The sequence below is a fragment of the Manacus candei genome, unplaced genomic scaffold (genome assembly GCF_025592945.1).
Source record: "Manacus candei isolate 608988 ecotype Guabito, Panama unplaced genomic scaffold, ASM2559294v1 h1tg000035l, whole genome shotgun sequence".
Classification (NCBI taxonomy): Eukaryota; Metazoa; Chordata; class Aves; order Passeriformes; family Pipridae; genus Manacus; species Manacus candei.
This window is the reverse complement of record NW_026138083.1, coordinates 2,124,900-2,148,048: the sequence shown is the minus strand read 5'-3', so window position 1 is coordinate 2,148,048 and position 23,149 is coordinate 2,124,900. Positions and strand designations below refer to the sequence as shown.

At 44.0% G+C, this 23,149-nt stretch overlaps 1 long non-coding RNA gene across 1 annotated transcript in view; it reads left to right on the top strand.

Annotated features, from left to right (window-relative positions):
- Positions 1-18,918, top strand: part of LOC127473369 (uncharacterized) — a 38,119-nt gene extending 19,201 nt beyond the window's left edge. Inside the window, exons 3-7 of the long non-coding RNA XR_007905397.1 lie at positions 2,029-2,105; positions 5,529-5,704; positions 15,104-15,190; positions 18,070-18,148; positions 18,650-18,918. This is a non-coding gene — a long non-coding RNA (uncharacterized LOC127473369). The remainder of the gene's footprint in view (positions 1-2,028; positions 2,106-5,528; positions 5,705-15,103; positions 15,191-18,069; positions 18,149-18,649) is intronic.
- Positions 18,919-23,149: the final 4,231 nt, after the last annotated feature.

The following is a 23,149-nucleotide window of genomic DNA, read 5'->3' as shown; positions in this document are numbered from 1 at the left end:
AAGAATATGTGCACTGGAAGTCTGGTTGCTTTGCATGACATCATGCAAAGTTGTACAAGTTTAAATTTGCAGCTTGCAAAGCCAGTTTTCTGTGAGTGTGAAGGAAAACAAATCCTGTCCTGCTTTGGTGCTGAGGCTGGCAAGGAAAGCAGGATGTTTGCCCTTGGAGAAGAGGGTGGTGAGCGCTGGGTTATTGCCTGGTCGTGTGGGAATTAAGGCACTTGCAGAGCTTGGTCTAACTGTGCAAAGCACTTCCAGCTTTCCCTAATTGTAACTATGTAGGAACAAAGCCCTTATTTTCCATAGGGATGCAGAAACACCCTCCAACCACTTTTTCCTCAGGGTTTTGGAGGCATTTTATAAGCAAGTGATATTTACCGGCTGCCAGCAGTTATCATAAATTGATAAATAATCCATTTATGCCAAGTTGAGTTGGAGTGTGTTGAATTGTGAGTACAAGGGCTCCAAATAACCAGGCAAATTAGAGCAAAGACTGATAAGAGAACAGACAATCTGATCCAAACCTGCTCCGTGGGCAGAGATCAGGTCGATAATATTGTGCTGCAGGACACAGAGAAAGGAGTTTGAGTCATAAAACAGCTGAAAAATTGGCACATTTATCTTTCCTCACCACTTTTCTTCTGTCTCTAGAGAGCAGGAACAGCCCTGAGATCCCATAATGTGCAGAGTCATGTGTGGAAACATAAATATAGAAGAGGAGAGACCTCAGTGGGGTTGTCCCAAAGTGGCACCCAAACTGTGTCCACCAGAAACTGGGTGTTGTAGGGAGAGGGAGTTCCTATGGCAGCAGGAATGAGCTCTTTGCCATTTTATTTAGAAACCAGCACAAACTGCTCTGGTCTTAAAGGTGTCTTTGAGGATATAAATGTTCTAATCTTGGTCTGCTCCAGAGGCTTTTGTGGAGCTGGTTAGTGTTGGATATATGGGCAGCTCCACCACATTCCTTCCATATCTGACACCACTACCTCTTCAAGAGCTTTTCGTGGCCCACTGAACTAACTCAGGAGCTGCTGCAAGAAAGGTGCAATGTGGACAGTACAGCTCCCTGCTGCTCTGACTGGACAGAGCAGACATTCCTTGACCTTGAAATCCTCATTAATTTTGGGATTTGTTTGGCTAAAACAGTGTCTTTTGCTCTGCAAACATCAGAAGCACTGACCTTTTATACAAAATAGGCACTTTAGTAATTTCCCCCCCTATTTTTCATGGCAAGTTGTCATTTGTTGTTCAAAGCCCTTTAAGGTTATCCTATTATTTGAAAACTTTAGAGGTTTCTTCAAAGAAGGAAACTGTGAAGAAAATGTTTGAGCCCATAATCCTATTTAGAGATGGGATTTTAGAGGTAAGAGGTCACCTCTTAGTTAAGGATTCCTTATTAGGTTGTTGCTTAAAAAAAATAAGAGAAGAAAGTGGGGAGTGGGTAACACATACTATTGATTCCTTTCAGTTAAAATGCTGCACTATTTTTATTTTCAAAGGTAGATGAACCCAGTTTTAAAAAGTTCCTGATTTTTCTGGGCTGATCATCTAAATAGAAATCACATTTATTTAGAATAACCTTAGTGGTTTAAAATATTGCAGTTTGAGTTTTCTTTGCTGTCTGGGTTGGAATAGAAACAAAAGCCATCTGCTTTTTAGCTTGTCAGGAGATATCCATCATCCCACTGGCAATTTTGTTCACTGTGCTCCCAGCTGATGGCTTCCCTCTGACTAAATTCCCTGGAAAAGCACAGAATCCATATGTTTGCTTGTCTCAGAAATGGCAACGAAAAGCACAACGTAATGAAACAAAATAAATACATTTCAGGCAATAAAGATGGAAAAATAACAAAGCAAAAGGAGCCCAAGGGATTTGTTCAAACGAACAGAGCAATTTCTAAAAGCCTAATGGTGCAGTTCAGATTGTATATAATTGTATATTTGAAAACTCAGATTCGTTGGGTAAAAAAATTTGGTATTTTCTTCCTGTAATTTATAGTGGCTTGTTGGTTTGGGGCTGGTTTTCAGAAGTGACCTGGGAATTCAGTGGGTCAGGTTCCAACGGCACAGACGTGACCCCAGCGTGTGTGGCTGGAACTGAGCAGGTAAAGTAGCCAACAGTGATTTGAAATGTATTGATACTTGTATTTTTACCCCCCGTGGGGTATTTTAATACAGCAGTAATTTAAGGCTGATGTATGTTAATCAATGCCTTGAAGCAATAGTTAAAGTCACAAAATGGCTTCTGTTAAACTTCCCTGTTTTCAAACACCCAGAACTTCCACTGGCAGCACAGATGGCCTGGATTTGATCTATACCCCAAGCAGATTTCTTGGGGTTGGTTACTTAGTTTTATGCATTATTTAAAAAAAATAAAAAGCCTTGGCTTCCTTTGAGTCATGACCATCATAAAAACTGCACTTGGTATTATACTTTATGAGGTAAAATTGCAAATTTGCTCTTCTTGGCTTTCCACGAGAGACCAGTTAAGTTTGAACCTGCAGAGCTGCCACAGAGCCACGTCCTGTCTGTATTTTCACGTGTTTCAGCTTCCCCTCAGTGAGGACCTGCCAGGATGAGGATTTGAAGGTCTTGCTGCAGTTCAGACTCTCTCATAAAGCAATTTGCTATTTTGACAACTTTGAAAACGATGCAGTTTTGCATATTCAACATTTGGAGAGCTAATTCAGTGGTTTTTAACAAAGGCAGGTGATTGTTTCTCTTTTTTAAACCCAAATGAGGTGGGATGTGAGTAACTTCGGTGGTAAATTAATTGTAGGTGGTTTCTGCCCTTTTTGCAGTGGCTGAAGAGCCGATTTCTCTTGTAGCTGATTCTGGCAGGTTTGTTCCACTTAATGGTAAAAAGGTCAATTGCATGAGAATAAAAAGGAAGAAAAAATCTAAAATGGCATCTTTGAACTAGACAGGCAGTGAAATTAAAATTCTAAATGGTTGATAGGAGGCTTGAAATGCCCCCTGAATAGAAGACTAAACACAGTCACCTCCTTTATGGAAGAATCTTTTGTTGAAGGTTGGCTTTTCTATCTTTTTGCTGAATTTCCATCAGCTATTTTATTGTCTAATTACTGCCAGTAAAAGTTATTTATTTCTTTTGTCTAACAGCCATTTCTGCAAGTTCTGTGCCTGCCTTGACCACAGAAAAACCTCTTTTCTTCATTTCATTGCCTATATTATAAAGCACACTCTGTGTCTAATCCTTGTTTCCTTTACATCTCGATTTTAGCAATAAATGTTGCCTGAAAGTTTAGATCTAATTATTGAAATCACTTGGGAATCTCCTACGTACAGAAAGATGATCAAAACTCTAATTTTTATTTATAGTCTCAGTTCTAATTAATGCACATCTTTGTCTGAGCAAAATTATCCCCTTTCTGATATTTTTTTTCCATGTTTTATAGTTTGGGATCATCTCTATGTTTCATCAATATCCAACTGGATTTTTTCCTCCAGTTCATTAATAAAGATATTAAATTGCACCAGCCAACATAACAACAAACATTGCTGGATCTGTTCTTTCCCCTTGAGGTCTATACCCTTTGTTTCCTTTACAGTTAAACATTTCCAGTGTTTTCCTCCACGTCGATCAGGTATTGTCTTGCCAGATTCCTTCCTTTAAAATTTCCTGGATATGAAATTTTAGTCCAATTAAATGCATCCTTCTCCTTCTTTCCCCTTTGCCCCGTCGAGTGAATTTTTTTCCTCATTTGTATTTTTTGCAAAATAACTCAGTTTCATCAAAATATTGAGTCTCTGCCAAACCCGAGAGGGACTTTAACTGGAACACAGCGGGGTTAGAGGTGGAAGTATCCATGGAAACAAACTTCCCTGCAGATGTTCAGATATTCCTCGGGCATCCCAAGCACGGGTAGAACGTGGGGCTGGTTCTGTCTTTGAAGGTTCACACCTGACCAGCACAGCCTGAGCTCTGTGTAATGTCAGATCCCAGCTCCAACAGGTACTTGAGAGTAATTGTGCTGAAATAATGGATCCACTTCCCTGGTATTGTCTTTGTAGGGAAAAGCCTACATTTTCTCAGTGTTTCCTTCTCTCAGGTTGCATCCTTAGCTCCATTCTCTCCCATTTTGCTCTGCTTTTTAAGCAGCTCTGTTAAATCCTTGCCTTAACCTTTATATCATTCCCCTCTCCTTGAACCTGAGCCGATCCACAGCCAGGACTGCAGCCAAACCCTGCCTGCCTGGCTCAGCCAAGCAGTTCCAGCCAGGAATATCAGCCATGGGATTAGATGGACAAACATAGGAGGAGTAACCAGAATGCAACAGCTCAACAATCTCCCAGTCCAGCTCTCAGGTAATTCTCCCTGAATTCCATAAAGATGTATCTAAAAGATCTCTTTTTTTTTTTCCTGTTTACATTTTTTCCTCTCTGGTTTCATTCAGGCCTTTGGGTCTAAGCCAATTTTTAAAGTTCTAATTGCTCAGGAGCCCCTCATGTGCTCCTGCAGGGAGCTTGGCACCATACAGGCAAATTCCAGTGAAAAAATTGGGGTTTTAGGCAACTTATGATTCCCAGGAGGAGGCAGCGGTTTTAATCTGCTCATAAACTAAGCTCTGAATCTAATTTTTTGTTAGTTTCTTCATTACTCTTCAAAATAATCTTAACCTGGAGCTCAGGTAAAGAATTCTCATGTTGACAAAAGCTGGCAAAGAGAAACGAGCTGACAGCAGAATTGCTGGCTTGGTGTCCCCCCCTTCATCCCATTCTCTATTTCCTTCCTCTGGTTTTGTAGCCGAAATAACTGAGTATTTATGAAGTAAATTCTTATTTTAATAAGCATTAACCAGACAACGTGTAATTATCGACACGGGAGCAGAAAATAAGGTGCTGCATTAAGGGATGTCAGTGAAAATAATGGAGCTAAAACTGCAGAGACTTTTGTATAAACACATCAGAAATGCTTGAGGCTTCTCAGATGATCCAGGAGGGGTTTCCCAATTCCTGTCTTGTTTGCATCCCTCCTTAGTTCAGTTTAGACTCTGTTCCTTTCCAGCCACGTGTTCTTCCAAAACACAACAAGATGTTCTGGCCCATTGTAGTTGCTCCCTGTAAATGGGACAGTGAAAATTGATGGGGTTTGCCCGACCCCAGGTCAAAGAGCTCTTTAACTTGGTTCTTTCTGTTTAACTTCCTGGCCTGATAATGCTGCAAATAAATCCTTCAGGGAGGTGCTCTGGGTTGTGTCTTAATCTATGGCAGTTACATCATGTACTCTGAAACAACTGCAAAGAAATGAAGCTTCATGTGTAGTTTGCTGAATAAATCTTCACGGTGTTGGTTTTTTCACACCAATCTGGTGTTTGGTGTTTGCCACTGGTGTTTGCAGGATGTTTAAAATGAATTTTTTTTACGAAAAAAAAAGAAAAAAGAATCTAGACCCTGTTAATGAGTTTAAGATTTCTTTTTTTTTTTTTTTTTACTCAAAAAGTAGTTCTTAAATAGCCTGAGAGTTCTGCAAACTTGTCATTGTGTTCATCCTGGTGTCCCTGTAGGCCCTGGACATTGAGCTGTTCAAACAAATGGGCTCAGTTGGATGTTGGGAATGAAAGACATCCCTGGACTTGCATGAGATCAAAGGAAATGTCAACCACGAGCTGCCAGGGAGTGCTGCACCTTCCCAACCACTTGGGGAACGAGTGGAATTCCCTCCAGGATGAACCACGCAGGGGTGAGTGTGGCTATTACACATCCATATGGATTTACATCAGAGCATGGAATGCCTTGGCACTTGGCAGAACCTGGCACACCAGGGAGTGGGGAGTGACTGCAGAGCATTCCAAGTGCCTGATAAATGTAATTAATAATTACATATTTCCCTCAAGGACTGATTTTGCTGCAGGAATTGTTCCTAGGTAATTCACAACACTACTAGTTTGGTTGGGTTTCCCACAATCCTATGGGATTGTGAGACATTTACATTATAAAGGACTGAAAAATGTGGTCACTGGAGTCAGGATAATTACAAGTCATTATTATGGTAATTAATAATGGTAATTTTAGTGCCAATGGGTCCCATCCTTTCAATTAGCTGGGAATGAGATGAAGGTCTTCTGGCAGAAAAGGAGGAAGAAAAGGTGCTTTTTGGTTTACTTTGCTCATATCCCTGGAGAGGAGAGGAATTACAGCAGGAAGGAGCCTGTGATTGCCATTGTCATTTATAGCTGGGTTTGTTGTTGTTCTCTTATTTTTCCAGGGGCAGTTGTATAATTTGTTGACATCATTAGTTGATGGTAACTGTGTCTAACCTGCATTTTCCTTGAAGTTTGCTATTGCCTGCTCAGCCAGAAGAAAGGCTGGTGTGCCCAAAGCTGCATTTGCTGGTTTAATAGGGCCTGAAAACTTGTTCATAGCAGGGGAAAATTGATTAAAGAGGGTTGTTCCTGGGAAAAATCCATTCTGCTCCTTCAGAAAGCAAGAACAAAGATCCGTGTTTAATTCTCATGAGCTGCCACCTGAGGGCCAAGCCAAGGACAGCCAAACCAGTCACTTCACCTGGGCAGTGCCTGCAGTGACCTTGGGAACAGTTTCATGGAAAATAACGCTCACAACCCTTAAAAAGACAGGCAAGGGGATGGTGAAGGTGGTAACCACTAAGGTGGGCACAGAGTGCCTGCAAATGCCTGGATAAAATGGGGCCTCCTCTACTGGTGCTTTTTAAGTGTCCTTAAAAATTACAACTCCAAGGCTGCCAGAGCTCAGGGATCATTTGGCTGATCCTCTCAGGGTGTGACTGCTGGGATGGGCCTGTGCAGGGCTGAGGGCTGGACTGGATGGTCCTCGTGGGTCCCTTCCAACTCAGCATATCCTGGGATTCTGTGACTTCTTACTGTTCTATTCATCCTGCCCAAGCAGAGCCTGTTCCCAGTGAATCCCTGGGAATTGATGACCCATGTGCAGGGTGGGTTTTCAAGGAGCAGTGGGAAGGTGTGACTCAGGAATCATTTCTCAGGGCACTGATCAACCGTGCAGTAGTTTCCTGCTGCAAGCTCAGCCTCTGTCATCCTGAAATACTGAGAGTGGGAGACTGGAATGCTCTGCAAATACCTGGTCATGGGGAAAACTGGAGACTGGGATTGATGGCACTGAAGGCATTTTGCCAGTGCAGAACTGTGTCTGCTGCTGCTCCCTGCTCTGGGCGTGTGTCACTGCTGCTTCCCGGGAGCTGCCTGCCCTGCTGATCCGAGTCCGAGGGGCTGGATCGGCACAGCCCCTTTCCTGCTGCTGCAGGAGGGGCACCCATCCCCTTTGTACCAGCAGTTCATGGCAGGAGGCTGGGTTTGCTGGCTTGGGTTCTTCCCAGTCTGACTTCTGTAGGGCATTCAATCCTGGGAAGTTTTGTAGCTCTCCCACTTGAGCTTGTGGAGCTGTTTTCCTTCCTCTTCCCTCCGTCCCACTTAGAGTGGTAATTCTGTTCTTTTTTTATTTTGGCTAATCAAGCCAAAGTGTCTCAGTTCCCGGTTTCCTTCTGTTCCCCAATTACCCTGGTAATCCTTTTCAAACCAGTTTGCCTTTCTGACTCTGTTACAGCTCTGGTAGCCTTTGCTCAGCCTCTCAAATGAAATAATTAAGCCCTTGTCCAGCAGCTTGCAGGTTGAAAATGATTCCCATAGCTTTAATTCCTCCTTTTTGTCACTGTGTGGGAACTAAGTCCGAGATCACCTGGGTGGGTGTTCAGTGAGTTCATTTGACACAGTTACACCAGAACACTTTGCTGCTGCCTGAGCCTGAGTTTGTGCCTTGTCCTGCTGAGTTTAACCCCATTCTGGTTTCCCTCATCACTCATAAACTTGGGGTTACTTAAGCAATATACAGGTTATGATATATTTGCTGAGCCCGTGATTCTTTTTGTGGGTTGACCGAATAAAATCAATATTGGAAGATAATTCTGCTGAGAAAAATGGGTGAATTTAACGGAGGGAGCTGAACTTTGTAATTAGCACCTTATCCAGCAGTTGAGGATGTGTGTTTGTGTAAATTGGCTTTAAACAAAACAACAGTAAACTTGGTTTCTGCAGGGTTTAGATGTTGCAGGAGATAGCTTCCAATTTCATTTCCACATGTCCTATGCAGCCAACAGAGTGCAAAAGGCACAATAAGAGCTTTGCACTCCAGCAAAATCCTTTTGGATTATCTGATTTAATAACACAGAGGAGAAAATAAAATTTCCTTCTGGGTTGGTATAAATAGACATAACTTTTGACTTCTGGAGGCTCTTCTTACTTAGAGTGGCTGAGGCTGTGGCTGTAATATGTTATTTTTTGTGACATTTTCTGCCACAGGTGCTTTTAAATGGAAAGTGGGGCTCAATTTAAAGGGAAAAGGGACAAAAAAGTGAATGAAAAAAAAATTTCCATTGTGAAAATTTAGGCATTTAAAAGTCACTTGAAGAAAGAAGGTTCTTGTAGGTGCTGGTGCTGCTGAGTTAATATTTATCTGGTTACAAATGACCTGCCCTTGGATCACAAAGCTCAGGATAATTTAAGACCTGTCATTATCATAAGTTGTTATTAATTTTGGATGACTTTAGACCAGGTTCTCAATGAAAATTCAGTGTGGTAATGGCAATGGGACTTTCTGGGTGAGAAGTTCTTTCTCTGGATGGGGAAGTCCTCATTACATCAATGACTGCTTATTAACCTGTTCTGTATTAAGTCTAAGCTGAAGCTTTTTAAACAAGAAATACCAAAAATAGGAACATTGGAAAATACTTATTTCTGAGCAATTTTTGAGCCATGTTGGCTTTGATTCATTTTTTTATGGCCAGAGATGTTTCCTGACACGTGAAAAGTCTGTTTTCAGGAGGTCTGAGAGGTCTATGTAAAACATTTTGCTGTAATGATGGATTAATATCCTTGTGCTAAGTAAGGCTTAAAGCCTAATTCAACTTCATTAATGCAGCCAATTCATTGTGCATCCACTTCCATCCTGTTCAGGCACATAAATGGGACCCCTGATATCCTGGAATAGAGCAGGACATGTTGCATTAACATGGAGAAGTGAATCCTTTCTCATTGTTTAATTTTTTACCATATTCCAGGCAGGCAGGATAATTAACATGCAGCAGGGCATGGTCTAGATGACCAATTAACTTCAGATAAATGTGCTCTGGTAATTACTCCCCACACAGCAATGCAAATATTAGAATAAGTTTTAGGAGGGGATTTTATGGATCTTTGAGTTTGAGTAGTTTAAGATTAAATAAACTGACTGAACTTCACCTGAAATTTTCACCCCCAGACCATTTTCTCTCCCTTCTGCCTGAACATGGAACTACACAAGTCAGCACTGCCTGAACTTCCCAAAGCTTTGGCTGCTGAATTGGATACAGTCCAGGCTGGATGCTCAGACAGCCCCATTTCTGGAGACAGGGGAAGTTTCTTTGGATTCTTTTCCTGTTGCACAGGTACGAGGCAAACACTCCTGACAGTCAGTCGAGGCCATGGAGCTCAAACAGACCCAACCACCCTTTCCAGCAACAGCAGCACCTTCCTGCTGGCACTGGCACCCAGAGCCACTTCCATGGGGGTGACCTTGCTGACAGCTCTGTCTCCAGGGCCAAAATTCCCTTGCTTTTCCAGACATCCCTCTGAATTCCTCATGGCCTTTCCCTCCTGAGATCCACCAGAGCAGTCAGCTCTGCTGTAAGGTCTGTGCTCGTGCAGCATCACTTGATGAATGACAAGGTTGGTGCATCTTACAGTGGGGCCTGGGGAGTAACATAGTGTAATAATATAAAATAATAATTAAAGCAGTTGTGGTTGGGTGCTCTCAGAGCTCTTTACAGGCAGGATCTGCAGAGGGGGCAGCTCTGTACTTTAGGAAATAACTCTTTTCCAAATGGTCAGATTAACACAAAGGAGAAGGAATATTTAATTATACCCTTGCAGAGGGACCAAGTTCCAAACTGTGCCACTGCAGGAGAGAGATCTGGAAACCTCATTTAATAGGGTCCCTAAGCCATGTTGTTCAGCCACATATTTTCCATTTCTAAACAACCTGCTAAAAATCCTGCTCTGTGTTCACACAATTATTTCCATGGACATTCACTTTGTATTTGTGGGAACTTTAATTTGGGGAGTTGCAAGAAGTGGAGCACCTGAGCTCTGCCTGGGAGTGGATGTTGATCCCCCATTCCACCCCCTCACAATTAGTTAATATGATTAACATTAGTTAATAAGCTTTGCTTGAATCCACTACGGGTTTTCTTAGCAACTGATCCAACTGTCCAAAGGTGCTTAATGTCAATTATATAAACCCATCTCTCTCCTGTAAAGTACATTTAGAGAGGCTGACACCAGCTGCTGCTGCAATGAGCTTTTTTAGCAGCATTAAAATTGTAAAACTCGACATGTTTCAAGTGCTGTTTAACAATTAATTTGCCTAAATATCAAATCTGATTTAAATGTCTTCAGTCAAAGCAGAGACATGCATGAGAAATTCCAGATGAATGGGTTTAACCCAGATGACATTACATGGGATAACACAAACACTGGGCATCAGGAAGGAGGTGGTTGTCATGAGTTTGGCACTGAAGACCTGTCTGATTTTTCCATGTGCCCTAGAAACTGCTTAATTTCTGAAAAAGCAGCAAATTTACAGCCCTGGCAAAGGTCATTCAGAGCAGAAGTAATTCCGTGCTACACCAGACTTGATACCAGGCCTTCTGAGTCTGAAAAATAGCAGGGGAAAGGGCTCTTTTTAATCTGTTTTTCAGAAATTAAACCCTTTTTAGGATACATTATCCTGCCTCTTGAAAACACCAAAGGACAGGCTGGGTGCCAGGATGTAACAAGCTGCTTTCTGAGGTACCAGCTCTCACCTTTATTCAGGTTTGAAGGGATTAAAAGCTGTGCTGGAAAAACTCTTTGATCAAAGGAGCCTTTGGAAATGTGACAGTCTGCATCTCTAAGTTGCTGTATCCGGTTCATCCCAGCCTGGCATCACACTCTGACACCATTCTGCCATCCCCACGTACTCGTCTCAAGCCCAAAATCCAAATTCCCCATCAGGATACTTTGGCATTTAAAGGGTTTTTTTCTAACTGAGACATATCACAAGTATTAACAAAAAAAAAAAGGAAATTAACTGCAGAGTGGATTTTTTTTTCCCAGACTTTGCCAAGGTTTTTGTTACATGGGAGGATATGAGGGAAAGATTACTATAATGAATGTCACGTGCCTTTGATTTACCTGCTTGGGTTTAGTCTTTTACTGTTGAATTACACCAAGAAAAGACCTTTCAGGGCAGCAAGAGCAGGAAATGAAGCAGCAACGAGTGATAAAGGAGACTTTGGGGGAAAATATATCAGGGACACTTCAGGAAACAGCGAGATGTTCTTGCTTAAGGAATGTTCAGCAGTTTGGGTTTGTTTGGATTCTTGTTTTCTTTCCTGAAGCTCTCCCTGAGCTGAGCCAGAGCTCGAGTGCAGGTTTAAGAGGTGAATGTTGGTGAGGGATGGCCTTTAGACAAACCCTTGCTGGGAAACTTTGGGGCTCTAATTTACTTTCAGAGTGGTTTTAGATGATGCCATAAAGTGTCATTTTGCAAAGTGCTGTTTGGAATCACTTGAAGTGAATGTAACAGGATGTAAGATGTAAATATTCCTGGAAGGGCCTGAGGTTCAGTTTGCTGACAGCATGGAAATGAGGACATCAGGATTGAGTGCAAGGGAATGAATTCCAGGAGAAACCCACGGATCTGGCCGAGGAGCTGTGACAGTTGCTGATGTCTTGGGTGCTTTCAGTTCATGCTGCATGAACATTGAGTTCAAAAACATTGAGTATTAAGACCCTCATGGATGGCTTTAAAGAGCTGCTCTGTTAAATGCAACCAGTAAAGGTTTGCAGGTCAATGCAGTGGTTTGGGTGAAGAACCTCCTCGTGGCACAGAGGTGGCAGAAGATGTGATAGCAGGATTTGGCCCCTGTTTTAAGATAACACCTCTCTTTGCTCTGCCTCTGCTGTGGCATTTCCTTACATCAGAGCAAAGGCTCTGAATTCAGGCTGGGGATTTGCATGCCAAGGAAATGCTCTAGAGCTGAGCAGAGCAGCTACAAAAGGGCAGAGCCATGGATTCCAAAGAGAACTGGGACAGTAAATTTGGGTTAGTTGGAGCATGTGAGCAGCAGATGGTTCAGGATAAACTGGAGGACGTGGAAACCACAGGGATATGTCAGGAGAACAAGTCACTGCCAGGTGAAGTGTTGGAATTCTGTGGGATAACCCACAATCCAAGCTCTGAAACAGTACTGGCTGTGACCCTTTCACAGATGTGAGGGGTTTGTAAGTACCTGGGGGTTCAGAGGGACACTGAGTGTTCAGGTGGCAGGAGAACAGGATCACTCTGCCATTCCATGAAGCTCTGTGGTTTGGTGTCTTTCTCAATAGCTCAGCTGACCTACTTTGACTTAATTCCTTGGAACTGCCAGACCTTAAATGCACTTAAACTGGAGGAAATAATTAGTTTGATTCTTGGAGACTCTCTGTAGCATTTGGGCTTAGAACAGCTGTAGCAGTCACAACTGCTTGGCAAGTATATATATATATTTTTTAAATTAGATCAATGCACTTTTCTTGTCTTATCTCTTGTTTATCCCAAAGCATGTGGAACATAGGGAATATTGCTGATTTTAAGTCTTTTTTTTTGTTGTTTAATGGACTTCAAAGGAATGGAAACAGAGAATGGCTGTAATTCAGTAGTTAGGGAAGAGGGCAAACATTAGCCTTTAATTATTAGTCACAAACTTTACTGTCAAGACTGTGAAGAACTGGAGGAAAGTTCCACGAGCACAAACTGCTTTTAGGGAGAGGAGATTGCACAGCTGGGCTGAGAGGACAGAAAGCTGTTGGGGAAATCAAACTGCCGTGTCTGTGGGGAATTATAATTCCCAGTAAAGATGTCAAGGCTCCATCCCTCAGTTACAGATGTCTGCAGGCAAAGGGTGTATCTTCACCCCCTGCAGCCTCCTCAGTTTTGGGTGTCTCTGTCTCCCACACTGGGTGAATAACCTCCATTTAGGAGTTTTTCTGTTGTGAGATCAGCACTGAGCTACTGAAATCCTGTGTAAAGCACACCTGGAATCATTTAATTCCTACTGGGATAAGTGAAGATTAATTGGACTGTAATTGGTGACTTGGCCATCTGTGTAATGTCACTGTGGGCAGAGCTTTAGGCTCAGCTCATGAGAGGAGGATTCAGCTCTTCCCATCCCTAACCAAACATCACTTTATTTCCTAGGGGGGGTTTTTTTCACCTTCCCCCTCACTTTGGGGAGCATATATGGGAGGTTTCAAGGGACTTCTGCCTTTCCTTAGAATCAAAAAAATGCAATTTTTAAACCTAAGAAAACTTATGGAACAATAAATGTCCATGTGCTGGTATAAAGAAATGCTCCTAAGAATGTGTAAGGCAAGCCTTGGAAGGGATGGGGCCAAAATGACAACAGCTGGAAAACTGTAATAGGGAAAAAAAATAACAGGGATTAAGGCCAATTCTAGGAAAAAACTTTACTCTTGTGCTTTAAAACACGTGTCTTATATCCTTAGTTGCACTGGTTTTCATGAGACATAATCACTTGAATGCTTGAAGTGTTTATAGAGTTTGTTCTTTGAAGTACTTTTCTGTATCAGGATTTAAAAAAAAAAAAACAAAAAAACACAAACCCACTCCTGTTGCTGGACTTTTCTTCCACCCAGCATTGCAGCACTTTGGTGTCCCATCCATCCTCAGGCTTTTCACCTGTGTCTGTAACATTTTACAAGGATTTCACTGAAGTCAGTAAAATCAGCCTGGATTTACACTGAGAGTTTGCAGAACGAGAACTGCTGCACCTTGGTTTTTATAGAGGGTTTTTCTGGATGGTTGTCTCTGTCCCAAACACAGGCCTTGCCTGTAAAGGTGTGGGGGGATTTTTGGGGAGGAGACAGGACTAGGTTACTGCTGAGGTCCTGACCAGCTTCAACTGTCCAGTGGATCCATGTTTGTTCACCTCTGCAGTGCCCAGGAGTGCAGGATAAAAGCAGAGGAGCTTTGAGGTGACAGGACTGTGTGCTGTGGTGTGGGAAAGGTCACACACAGGAGGGCTAAAAATACACACGTGGCACAGCCACCTCGCTCATTATGCACCCTGGAAGCTGGTTTGCAAATCGACCTAATAGTATTTAATCAGCTTTATTTAGAGATGAATTAGCATTTGACTTTGAGTTTGTAGTTGCAGAAGTCGCCTGAGTTCCTGGGGAGTTGTTTTCATGGAGTTGTGAAAAGCTGGAACAAGTGATAACTTCCCATTTCCAGTGGGATCCACATCTGTTCATTTCTCTGTTTTCTTCCATGAAAAATCTGTGGTTCTTCTACCGAAACTTTTTGTTAGTCAACCAAAAGTCTCACAAGACAAGGGCCTTTCAGGCTGCCTGGAGAAACTTCATATCCTGCCAATTTAGCTTTTAAAATGCCAGGGTTTAGCTGTTAAATTGCCAGTTGTAGCTTTTTAAAATGCTTTTCGTAGCACCATTTATTCTTAGAAGGTAAGTGGCACCGACACAGAACATCAGATGGGGACAATATTCTTTTTTTCTTCTTTTTTCTTTTTTTATAACACAAACTGCATTTCATCCTGTGGGTTTATTGAGGTGGGTTTGTCTGTGATGCTCATGTAGACTACTTACACATATATGGAAGTAAACTACATTCTGTCCCAGAAAAGATCCCTTGTAATTAGCATTTCCCTGGGTGTTTTTTCTGCTTTATTGTTTGCATGCTGCTCCTGCTCCAGTCCCCCAAAGCTCCTGGGAATCTCTGTACTTTATAGGATATGACTCACCGGGCTTTTGACACTGAGCTGTTTGACACAGAGATTTTATTTGTTCTGCCTTGGAGAAACGTGTGTGCAGATAAAGGTTTCAGGGGGAGGGCAGTGACCCTCAAACCACGTTACCTTTGAACAGTCTGATCTCCCCTAAAATGTTAAATAGGAGCAGTGGGGCTCAGCCCTTGGCCCTGCAGTTGCTTCACATACACCAGAATGAAGGTAGGGGGTGAAAATAACCTTTAATCTGTTTACTTCCCACAGAATTGAGATGGGAGTGAAACAACCCATATTTGAAATTACTGCTGGAAAACATCCCTACCTGGAATTCCAGTTTGGTCCAACGAGCAGGTAGGAATGTTAAGCCAGGGGATGGGATCATACTGCACTGTTCTTCCCTGCTGAGATTTCCCTGGACCTGCTGTGGTGCCTTTTCCACCTGGTTTCCCTTCCAGAGGCAGACCCTGCTCCATGTCTCTCTCCCACGTGAACATCTGATGCTGGGGCTGCAAACTGCAGTGCACTTTCACCTCTGGATTTAATTCCCACTGGGAAACCCTTGTCCAGCAGTAGAAGGTCTAAAAAAGATGCTTGGCACTAGAGGGCAGTGACTGAGGGAGCTAATTTTCCAAGAGTCTTTAAAAAGAATGAATTAACCAGTGTGTTGCATTCCTGCCCATTCTGTGATCCCGGATTTTGCAAAGCTGTCAATAATAGTTGTGGTTTTGAACATGTCATAGGTGTGAATTTTCCAGGATTTTTAGTGGTCAGGGTAAGACCCAGAGCATTGAGGCTTTCAGAATTCTATTCCAAAGCCTTGTATTTCAGGCACTTGAGGTTTTGGTCAGGCTTCCTGATTTTGGTCAAACCTTCCTGGTGGGATATGTGTCCCAGAGGTTTGAAGTCAACTGTTTCCTCAGAAAAGTGGAAAACCATGTAATTCTCTCTTCAGATCCTTGGGGATTCAGAGGAAGCAAACATTGGGCCAGCAGATTCATAGTCTGTATTTTGTGTGTTCGGTCTCTACATTTTGGGCAGGTCAAGTCCCCTCTCTGTGCCTCAGTTTCCCCTTTCAGCACTTCTGTTTTCCTTATAAAAAGGAAGTGTGAGCACCTTTATCCTGTCCCTGTGGGATGTGGAATGCAGAGGCAGCATCTAAAAGAAATTCTGACCTATGTGGGACCTTGGAGTTGATTAAATTTTCCATCCTCTGAGGAAAGGCCTGTTTGGAAGTTGGGAAAGCGAGCTGGTGCCTAATTAGAGTTGGCTGTGGATGTGCTCCAGTGGGGGCCTCTCCTGGTAGTGTGGAAAAGTTGAAAAGGAGCCCGTGGTTATTTTAAAATTAATTATCACTCCTCTGAAGTCCTGCTGAAAAAAGAACAGCTCTGCAAAAAAAGGCAATAAAATTACTCCCAGACGAGGCAAAATGCACCATATGTCAGGGACACCTCGGAGCCAGAGGGGGCTGCCTCCTTCCTGCCCACGTGGGGTTTGTGCCAAGGAATTCCAGGACACCTTGTGCTTCCCACAGCACTTGGTGGGTGTCTGACACAGCAGCATCGTGGAGCTGCCTCTCTGGCTTAGCATTAATTCCTTGTTTTGCAATCAGCTGCTCAGGCCTTGCAGCACTTGCAACTGTAAGGTAAATATTGGAATTTTTATTCTTCATCGTTGACCACCTGACTCGAACATCTGTGGAGTACTGAATGGATGCAGGAGCTGAGGGGAAGAAAACACGGCTGGATCTTCTCGGCAGGGCGTTGGCTCAGCTCTCCACAGGTATTCCCTCCTGATGTGCCGGGCACTTATTCCCTGCTGGCATCCAGCCTGTGGCTCCGAGTGCTTTGTGTGCTCCACGTCATTTACACCACGGAGCAAACAGGCAGCAAAGCTTCCTGAGAGGCCCCTGAGCAGTTCCCTTGGCAGAGAACAGCTCCAGGTGGGAATTCCCTCTGGAGAAGGGGAGAGGCCTGGCACACGGTGTTGGAAGTGTGGCTGTGCTCGACCAGGACACCCCCAGCCAAGGACAACATGGGAACCAGCAGGGAGAGAAAGGTCATTGAAATGTTTGGCCTTGGAGAGAGGAAGAGAATTCTTCCTTTAATCCCTGGGAATGGGGAGAGTTGTCACTTTAAAAACTCTGTGCCTGATCACTCTTTGTGAAACCCCATCCCAGGCATTCCATTAAATGATACTGGATTAAATGCAGGATCCAGGGGATGATTTGTCCAAGAGGTTGTTTTGGGAAAAGGTGCAGGAAAATCCTGCAGCAGAGTCTCAGGGCAGTAAAGCAGCTGCTCTAAAAGTGCTGGGAATTCTCTTCTTTTTGTTTCTTTATCTTTGCCCTCCCGGATAATTAACAGGCAAAGCCAACTGTTGCCTCCTCCTGTGAATCTGTGACTTGTAGGAACAGCAAAGCCACCTCAGCGTTGCCATGGAGTGCTGATGAAATCCCTGTTAGAGGGGTCTGCTAGTTATGGACATTCTGTTGGAGCTGGAGTGGGGGTTTCCCTGTGCATCCGTGTCCCAGAGAACTGACTGCCCTGCAGATGAGGAGCTGAAACTGTGTTTTATAGTCTGGATCAGCAAGTCTTTTGATATTCATTGATTAAAGCTTGGCAAAAAGTTATTTTTGGATGGTAAGCCAGACAGGTCTGACCTCTCCCTGCCTTTGCAGAGAGAGCTTAACCCCGGACTGCGATTTCCAAGGGGTCTGGCAGGTATTCCAGGCTTTTTGCCTCCTTGTCCTCCAGCTCTGGACAGAGGGAGCAGCTCCCATAGTCATCTGGAACTTCCCATAACCAAAATACAAGGAGGAGATATCACCTGCAGTCCTCAGGTGGGAAAGCTGGTGTCAGATGCCTTCCTCTGAGGATTGTTTGTCCTCATCTGCTGCCTGGCAGGAGTTCCCTCCCTCCAGGTCAGTGCAGGAACACGGTGCACAGCTCCCTGGGACCAGCCAAGGGACTTGCTCTGCACTGGATTCATTTCAGGCTCATTATTTCCACGAGAACAAAAAGAAGGTGGAGACATTTAATAGGATCAGTTCTCCTTGAAGATAACTCCAGATCTTTCTGTAGTTAATGAGCAAGTCCCAGGAACCTAAAGAAGGAGGTGGTTATGGCAGTGCTGTCAAATCTGCACAAAAAGGACTGAATGTCTAAGAATAAAGTCATGGGTTTGTACATAATTAACAGAAAGTTCTCAGCTATTGGCATTAATGTTCACAGGAAGGTGATTCAGCTCTTTGCTTATTGGACTTTGTCAGCTTTCCATGGCTGAAGCAGAATCTGATGGAATGACACAGCTGTAAGTCACTAATTCCTATCCAAGGGGCTTCCTTGGCATCACCAGGGCAGGGACAGATGCACTTGGGATTGATGGGAACAGGAAAATTCACCACATGGATGCTTTGAAGTTCAAAAGAAAAGTAAAGCTTCCATCCCAAACTGCCACTTAGACACTGTTAAATCTGATATCCCAAACCAGGGGACATTTGTTCCCACTTTGTAGAACTGTAGGTAACTTCCAGTCTTTACCTGTTGGAGAAGATGTCTCGGGTATTTCCTGTTCTGTGTTAACCTTGGTAAATATTTTTGTATTTTATCCCTGATTCCCATCATGTAAACTCTGGAACTTGCTTGTGGCAAAGACTGTCCCAGGGATATTTGTATTTTATACCAGCTCGACCATGGATTTGGGTTATTCAGGGGTTTTTGCTGTGCCCACTGGTGGTTTTGAGATGCTTTTATTGCAGTGGATCAGCTGGGAAATCTTGGTTTACTCAGCCCCTTTTCTTTGTTTTAACAGCCTTGCCACCTGCAAAGCAGGGATGGATTTCTGAGAGGAACTGTCCTGTGCTGGGAAACGTCTCTGAGAAGCCCCTGGGATCTGCTGGGTGTTCCTGGAGAAGGGACACGAGGGGACTGTCCCTCCCTGGCCACTGCAGGGCTGTTTCCCAGAAGATGGAGCTCTTCCCCCAGCACTGCTGATGGAGACCTTGTAAGTTCAGTATCATATAAAATATGGGCATTCTTACACATGGCACAATTATTCTTCACAGCTGAGAGAAAGGAGAAAAAATGCACCTGCTGACCAGAGTTATTTCATTATAAAAGACAAGTCCGAGTTATATTTTTGTCAGTAACTTCTACTTAACAGTAATAATGGTACATGGAAGTAAATCCAGTTATTAAAGAGTCCAGATGCCAGCCTTGTTTTTCCCTTTGAAGCTCCACATGACTCTTGACAGGTTTGAGTCTTTAAAGCTTTGCAATTTTCGTGAGTTTATCACTTGATTGGAGAGGTGCTGGTTTGTCTCACTGACAGCAGTCACTCCCTTTTTGCTGGAAGCAAATCCTTCACTTCTCCCTGGGTGCAGAGGGGTATTTATTTCTGCTGGGCTTCGGTTTCCACCTCTGAATGCTAAAGCTGAGAGGGGTTTTAAATTTCCACATTGGAAACCAAGTGACAAAGCAATGAGCAGAGGAGATTGAAAGAAAAATGTGGATGTTGATTCTTGGGGACCCACAAATCCTGCAGGAGTCATCCCTTGTGGTGGGACTGGAGCAGCAAAGCCCTTGTGGCATCAGATGATGAAGGAAATAATAAACACATGGGAATTTGACTGCATTTATAATATGTGTGTTTAGTGTCTGATCCTCTTCCCTTAAAATCAGGGTTAACCCTCTCCCTCCTTCCCTGGGGGAATCTGGGACAAGGCTGTTGGTCTCTCTCAAGCCTGGACACACTGGGGAGCCCCTCTGGGAACTGGAGAAAACTTGTTATTCCTGACCCCAGAGAACTGCCAGTGTCTCAGCTCCCCCTGCTTTGGTGTTATGGACATTCTGCTTCTCATTCCATGGCTGGAGCTCAGATCCTCATTTTTACAGCTCACATGTGTGTTATCTGAACTGCAAAAGAGATTAAGAAGAAGGGAAGTTTTATAAGCACTGACATGGTTGTCATGACTACCTAAACCACTTTACTGGTACCATACAAGTCTTTCACTTTATCTGTAGCTTTTATACAAAAAAACACCTTTTTTTTTCTTTTTTTGCATGAGAGTCTAAAGAAGCAGAGCTCAGGAAATCTCTATAAACATAAATATGTGTGTGAGGGAGGGTGTAGCATCCAGGTGAAGATAATGCTCATCCCCTCAGTCAGGTGACAAATCTGTGTGTTAAATTCTTTGGACAGTGAGAGGCAAGTCCAATCCATCCTCTGCTTTTGCCTGGACTGACAGGATCTGAAGCCCTGGCAATCAGGGCTACAGATGATTGAATGGAGTAGCCTGCTCTGCCTTATTGCAAGGGGCAGATATCCCCCTAAAGCTGCAACATGAGGAAGTTGAAAATTTAATTTATAAATATATAAATGTATTTCAATTTGGTTTTTAGACCTGTATCACAGACCCATAAAGCTGGGACAGCTGGGACACAGGAATGCTCCTTGTGAGGCACTTGGAAACGTGCAGTTGAGCCCTCAAAACCCTTGATGCATTTTTTTAGACGTGTTTCAGGTAAGCCTTGTAGTGTTTTTAAGGTTCTCTGAGTTTACCTCATTTCTAAGGGAAGAAACCCTAGAGACTTGTAGATAAATGTGGGATTGAGTGTCCACTTTGTTGCACAAATGTACAGTAGTTGATCTTGAGCAAATAATTCTCCAGCTCTCAGACTCTGATAATCTGTGGACCGAGTATCTAATGCTGCAAATGTTGTTTGGAAACTTTTAAGTCCTGTCCTGTTATGCAAGAAATGAGAAGTGAACATTTCTACACTTGCAGTTTGAGCTGTACTGAACTAAGTCTGTGGAATGCATTGTGAAATGTAAAAACCAACAAAACCGCAAAAAACCCACCCCAGAACCCCGAGTCTCAATAAAGCTTCTAGACAGAACGTGCCCTGGGTATTTGGTGTCTGGGGCAGCTCTAACCCTCTGTGTTTGCTGGGAGGTGCTGGGGTGGCTCCAGGTGGTGCCAGCGTGTCCCTCGGCTCCTCCTGCTCCTCCTCTCCTGGCACTGGAACCAGCTCGGGCAGCTCCAGCTCCCAGTGAGTCTGAGGGGTCTTGGTTTCTTTGGGTTTTGACACAATGTTTGGGGCCATTTTCTGCTTGCAAGGGAATTGTAAAGCAAGTCCCAGGAGTCTTTCCAGATCAACTTGCTATTTGGCTTTAAGAACTGGACATGGAAAACTTGTATCCAAATTTATTTGAGACAGAGATTTTCCTTTAATGGCATCTTGACCATTGAAAATATAAAGTCATGCATTAATGTTTTAGTTTACAGTTTAATGCAGCGTTCCTGGGAACACTTCATACGTGAAGCCAGAGCAGAGACACAGAGACTGTGTTTTCCTGACACACACTATTGCTTTAAGGTACTTTTCACATCACTTGATTAATTAATTAATGAATTCTGCCACACAACTGCAGTTATTTGGGATACAATCACTGTGGAAGGAAGGCAAAGATGACTGATTAGAGCACAGCAGAGGAGCTCACTGATGTCACCACGTGACAGAACAGGATTGGATCCCAGAGGTTTCCCTAAAAACAGACTGCACAGGGACTGCTCTGTGTGTGCCCAACTGCTCTGCTGGGCAGTCATATAAGGCATTAATAAATTCAACTGTAAAAAAAGGTGATTTTTGAGGTTGCTGAAGCACTTTGTGTGTTAAACAAGCAGGAATCCACTCCTTTAACGGGATGTTTTCGCTACTTTTCCATGCAGTGGCAGCAGAGTGGCCTGGCAGGAAGGTTCCAGAGCTCAGAGCCTGTTGTCCTGAACTGGGACTAAAGCACTGTTTAGCATTGCTTTGCAAAGACTAAATGTAAGTAAGTCTACATGGTTTGTTTTAGCCTTTATTTATTTTAATTAACAAAGAAAGGTAATTTAAAAATCTGGTAGTGGTTCCACACCAGGAATTTTAAGTGGCTTAAATGCCAGTTTTGACATTGCCCATGTTTGCTGTTCCTTTCTCAACAGTTTCTGTGGAAAAAGCTGAACTTGCTTTTTCCAAGTCCACCGTCCCTGGGGGTTTTGGTTCTGGCAGAAGGTTGTAACAAGTGGAGAGTGACTTTCCTTTCCTTTTGGGAATGTCTGTGGTCCCAGTGCCCCCGGGGCAGCTCCGGGCTCAGTTCAGCTGCCCCAGGGCCCGGGCTGGGCTGAGGGGCTCCGGGAGCAGGAGCAGCAGGATGGGGAGAGGAGCCCAAGGGCCCTCCAGGGACATTCCAGGGAGCCCCTCTGGAATGGGAAACAGGGCTCCTTAGGGGCTTTTCCCAAGGTTCTGGCTGGCCACTGCCTGTGGAAGTAGCTCCCTGTAAAGCAGATTTTCCCAGGAAGAGCAGAGGGCAGGAGCTCTGCGGGAATGAGCCTCATGTGGGTGTGGAGGTGAGTGTGCCTGGGTGTGCAGACCCTGTGTGCCCCCTGCCCAGGAGGGGCAGTGCCATCAGCTGGTCCCTCTGGCAGCATGGAATGCTGTGGGAATTCCCTGGGGAGGTATTAAAGGCCAGGCAGAGCCCAGGGATGGGGTCAGTCCAGCTGGAGCAGGGGGTGGCTCAGCCCTCCTGGGCCGGAGTCGTAGCACCGTGTGTGGAAAGCAGGGGGTGGGAGGCAAGGCTGGAGCCCAGACTGCTGGAAAAGTATTCCAAGGCACTTCATGGAGAGAAATTTAGCCAAATGTATGTATTTAAAAGCAAAATGGACTTAAAACCGTGATCCTTTGCTCATCCAATTCCAGAAAGCTGCAGAGTGCCCCCCTCCTGCTCGGGAAAGGCTCCCAGCTTTCCTGGGGGCCCCCGGGTGGATTGGGCAGCGGGTGTGGTCAGAGCCTCCCCCTCCTGCCCAAACGGCCAGGCCTGGAATTTGGGAAGGGATTTTCTCAGTGTTTTCTCCCTTTGCAGCCCTGCTTTGAACAGCACAGGACTGGGCCAAAGCAGCTCCATCGAACACCCGGCGGGAGGGAGAGCAGGGAATGAACCTGGAGCACAGCCCAGGGACACGGGAGAGAGCGGGGATAAAGGCAGGGTGGGGGGGTGTGAAATAAAGACATTTTGGGGGGGTGTGAAATAAAGAATTTTGGGGGGTGTGTGTGAAATAAAGACAATTTGGGGGAGTGAAATAAAGACATTTTGGGGGGTGTGTGTGAAATAGAGACTATTTGGGGGGGTGAAATAAAGACATTTGGCGGTGTGAAATGACAATTTAGGGGGGGTGAAATAAAGACACTTTGGGGGGTGTGTGTGAAATAAAGACATTTTGGGGGGGGGGTGTGAAATGAAGACAATTTGAGGGGTGTGTGATATAAAGGC